We start from the raw sequence: 5,000 nt of genomic DNA, 5'->3' as shown, positions 1-5,000 counted from the left end.
TACTTATGACAACTGTAGAGGTGCTTGCTAGCGCTTCAGAGACTGCCTTACAGGAGTCTTCTACAGAGTGTTCTGCATGTCGTTTTAGGTGTTCCCGAACCTTAAAGACCTCTACCTTAACAATGTCTGGGGCATGATAATGGCAACTACTTTTTAAAAGTTTATACCCTTCAGAACATCTTTCTGTAATACATCTCCCTTTGCACTTACACTTATTTTTACGTATACAACACCAATACTGTTTCATATCTACACTCTTTTCAAGGTAGCACTGATAGCCATCTGCTACTAGTAGTTCACGTCCCTTTTGTGTTCTCAGTGTTTCATATGTAGAATTCATTGTTCCCGGCATGTATTCCGCCATACTTGCATCATCAACCTGAAATAAAACATTTATATAATGGTAATTGCATACACCTGCATAATAATTCAAATTTATAGCACATTCTGATCATGGGTTTTACCTGCATCATCGTGATGGATTAGTTTCAGCTGTACAGTAATCCTCTTAGAAATATTCTCTATCGGTGACTATATTTCAGTTCCCAAGTGTACCCTTTGCTTCAGAGGTCGATGTAATGCATTTACGCATTTTATTGTGTGACCATGCATTACATCCAAAGGAATTGTGCGAATACTAAATGTTTGAATGGCATAGTGCATTCGCACTATAGCCATTCGAACTTCTATGACTCGGCATTGCGCATTTTTGCTGTTGTCCTTTCGATATAATGCACATCGGACAACAGACACATGACCTAAAGGAGATAAACCTATATCTATATATATATATATATATATATATATATATATATATATATATATATATATATATATATATAAAATATATATTATTGTATGTATATATATATATATATAAAATATATAATATATTATATATATATATATATATATATATATATATATATATATATATATATATATATAGGTTCATAGGTAGGTACCAGGCTATCTGCTCGAGGGCATTTATAAGCTTAGCCAGAGTATGTCAGCTTTCGCCGCCCCATTGATTAATTAACTGATCCTCTGTCAAGCAGAGCCAATGAAGTGATCTCAGGGGTGCATTTTCTGTTACCCATCCACTCGTCAAGGTTTCTCTTGAAGAATGTTAGTGAGGGGCTCTGCCTAATGTAGTTTGGAATTTTGTTCCAAAGCATGAAGAGTCTCTGTGACAGGAATCTATCCCTCTAGCATGTTCTATTTATTGTTGTGGTGAGGTTTAGCTTACTAGAGCGTGTGGCTCGCAGTGACTTGGATTTCTTTAGGTGGAGCATGTCCATCAATTCTGAGCTGGACATGGCTTTGTAAGTCAGGCAGAGATCACCTCTGAGTAAGTGATATGCCACTGAGTACAGCAGGAGTTTTTTCATTCGGGCTGCATAGGACATATGTTTGAGGCCAGTAATCCTCTTGGTGAGGTACTTTTGTGATCTTTCCAGCTGTTGGATGTGTCTTGTGAGGTACATCCCAAATGGGGCATTGTACTCTATGATGGGTCTGATGAGTGACAAGTAGAGAGGCACTATAACCTCTTTATTTCTAGATGTGAACCCCTTAGTAATTAGATGGGCCACATAAAAGGATTTCCTAACTACTTTGGCAATATGATTGTCAAAGGAGAGATTACTATCTACCTGGGTCCCCAGATCTCTTATTACCTCTTCTGTATTAAGGGGGATGCCACCTATGTGGTAATTCATGAGTGTTTTGTTTTTCCCAAATGGGAAGACTATGCATTTTTTGGCATTTAGCTTGAGGCCATGACTTTGACACCAGGTGTCTGTCTCAGTAAGGCCCTTTTGGAGGATGTCCATGTCAGCCGGAGAATCAGTTATGGCTCCCAGTTTGCAGTCATCAGCGAACTTGGTTAGCCATAGTCCTCCTGTGTTTGCCTGTACTTCTTAGAAGTATATGTCGAACAGTAAGGGTCCCAGGATCGAGCCTTGGCGACACCACTTGTGACTGGTTTAGAGTCAGACCTGGAGCCCGCTATTCTTACCGTGTGAGTTCTGTCTGTAAGTCAGTTGGCAACCCATCTCATGATGTAGGGGTTTATGTTAAGGCTGGTGAGTTTTTCTGTAATACCTGAGTGGGGAATGGTGTTGAAAGCCTTGGCAAAGTCAAGGTAGGCTGTGTGAACCAGCTTTCCCTTGTCTATGGCCTTAGTGACTGTCTCGAAGAAGTCAACCAGGTTTAGTAGGCATGATCTGTCCTTAACAAAGCCGAACTGGGTTGGGTCAAGTGTTCCCAATGTCTTTGTTAAGAAGTTCCATGATGATGCGCTTCATAGCCTTGCAGACCAGGCTAGTCAGGCTTATGGGGCGATAGTTACCAGGGTCAGTTGTGGCCCCTCCTTTGTGGAGAAGAATAACCGTTGTGTGCCATTCTGTGCAGCCTGTGAAGAGGCTGACCTTGAACAGCGTGTTTAAGTGGGGGGGTTAGCTCGTTCTGTAGTTCATGCAAGACGCAGCCTGAGACACCATCTGGCCCCATTGACGCTGTGTTTTTGGCTTTTGAAAGGGCTGTTTTTAACTCTGCATCTGTGATTTCCAGAAGACTACACTTTTCCGGTATTGTTGTGGGCCCTTTTGGGGGTGAGAGGGGGGTGAAGCTTGCACTGAATCTATCTGCCAGGATGTTGGCAATATCAGTAGGTTCAGTATATTTTGTGCTATTTTGCACTAGTTCAGTGCATATCTGTGAGTTGCCACTTAGATTCTTAACATAACTAAAGAAGGCTTTGTGGTTATCTTTTGAATCCTTGGCTATTTGTCTTTCGAAGTTAGCCTCGGATGATTTTATGAGGGACCTTAGTTTCTTACTGATACTGATCAGGGATGTCTTTCCTTCTTGGGATTTGCTTTTTTTCTGAACTAGTTTCCTCCTTCTGTTGTGTAGCCTGTTTATGGCAGGGGTCCACCAAACTGGTTTCCTTCTCTTAAAGGAGTGAGTCTTGGTTTTGCTAGGGATGGCATGATCCATGCATCCTTGTAGGTGCTCATAGAATGCATTTGTAAAGGTTTCTGCATCTTGGGCAGCATTATCCTTTAGCGTGGGGGCTGTGAAACTTACTACCTCTGTCTTAAGTAAGGTGAAGTTTGCTTTAGAAAAGTTTTTTACTGTGGTTTCCTTAGTTGGGGGTTGTGGTGGGGTGTGGACATCCAGAGTGATTAGTTTATGGTGTGATCTAACCAGTGACAGGTTGACCTCCGGTGTGGAGGACCTGTCGCCCATGTTGGTGATGACCAGGTCCAATATGTTTTCACCTCTGGTAGGGGAGTTTACCAGCTGATCTGGGGCATTTGAGGTGATGAATTCCAGGAAGTGCTGGGCTTGGGAGTTTGTACTCGATTAGTTTTCCCAGTCAATGGTAAGTAATTGAAATCACCCAATATCAGGGTGCTTGGTAGGACCTTCATGTTTTCCAGTGTCTCCAGAAAGGTGGAGTGGTGGTCCTGGGTCATGGAGGGTGATCTGTAGCAGGCCACAATTTGCATTGCAAATTTGCCCGATGTTAGTTGCACATGGATGATCTCAGAGGTATCATGCTACGCCACTAATCTGGAGGTGTAGGTATCCTTGATTAATATGGATACACCCCCTCCTTTTGTGTTTCGGCCGTGTTCTGTGGCCGAAACGTGTGGTACGAGTTGTAGCCCAGTAGTGCAGGGGTGCTCCTGGAGCCTTGAACCAGGTTTCAGTTACTGCACAGATGTTGACGTTCTCCATACTGAGGAGTGCTTCGAGCACATGCATTTTGAGATTTAAACTCCTGGCGTTGAGTAGCATAACCCTCAGTTTTTTGTTAATTGTGCTGTTTACAGAGGTGGGTTTGACTTTTGAGCCTTGCCTAAAAAAGGCACTATGGGGGCAGCAAGAACCTTGGCCAGTATTATAAAGCCTAGGGGTGATATGTGCAAGCTGTCTCTTGCAAAGCAACACAGCTTTTTGAGCATGTCGTCCCAGGCTTACAGACACTGGATCCCCTTTGAATGACACCAGAAGCTTAGTCAATTGTTGAAATTGATCATTTTTTCTTTATACTGAGGTATCATTCTTGGTGAGGGCAGGATGCTACTCAGGGTCAGGGTCATAACAGCCTGGACTACATGATCAGAGAGCTCTTCCATGCCTCTTTTCATGTAGTCCAGGGAGGTACATCTCAGGTCCTTCACACCAACATGAACAATGACAGAGTCATATTTGTACTTGTTCTGGAGTGACCTGAGTGCTTGTGTTATGTGGCGGATTCTGGCTCCTGACAGGCAATTAACAGTAACCTTCTGCTTGTCCAGCCTAGTGAGTGGAATGTCAGTGTGCCTAACTATAGAGTCACCTATTACTAGTGTGTTAGGTATGTTATTTTGCCTTAAGGGCCGTGATTGTGCAGCACACTGATTTTGTGTTTTATTTGTTGTCTGGTTTGTGACAGGAGGTGCAGGTTGTTTGAGTGTCTGCATTGGAGGTCTCTGATGCTTTTGCAGGTTTTTATTTAGAGCCTCCAAGTATGACTTTGTGTATTTATGTGTATTTTTTGCCAGTGCTGTTTTAGTAGGTCTGTGTGTGGCTGGAGGTGTGTTGCAAGTGTTAACCTTCTCCTCTTGACTGTCTGTTCCAGCCTTGGGTGAAGACAGCTTAGCCTCCAGTTTGGCTGTATAATTGCAACTCTCGCATATGTTAGTGTTTTGTGGTAGGAGGAGAGGGTTGCCTGTGTACATGAGGTAGTTGTAACATTGCCTCAGGATACCCAGATTCACCAGCTGGACTGGAGAGTGCACCTGAAATTGCCCTTTGGTCATGCCTGAATAGTAGGGTGAGCTGCTTAGTCACTTGGTTGGTGAGGGGTGAATAAAGAGCCTTACCCTGCTGGGCAATCAAGTGTCAGGGTATATTAGTGCTTGCTATTAGGTCTGAGCAAGTGCTGAGCTGTAGGATGCTTTTTGAGTGCTTAGGTTGAGAGTTAGACTAGTTTCAAGGGA

This window comes from Protopterus annectens, chromosome 8.part0, assembly GCF_019279795.1.
Source record: "Protopterus annectens isolate FY-2018-M chromosome 8.part0, PAN1.0, whole genome shotgun sequence".
Classification (NCBI taxonomy): Eukaryota; Metazoa; Chordata; order Ceratodontiformes; family Protopteridae; genus Protopterus; species Protopterus annectens.
The sequence above is the reverse complement of the archived record's forward strand: the minus strand, read 5'-3'. Positions refer to the sequence as shown.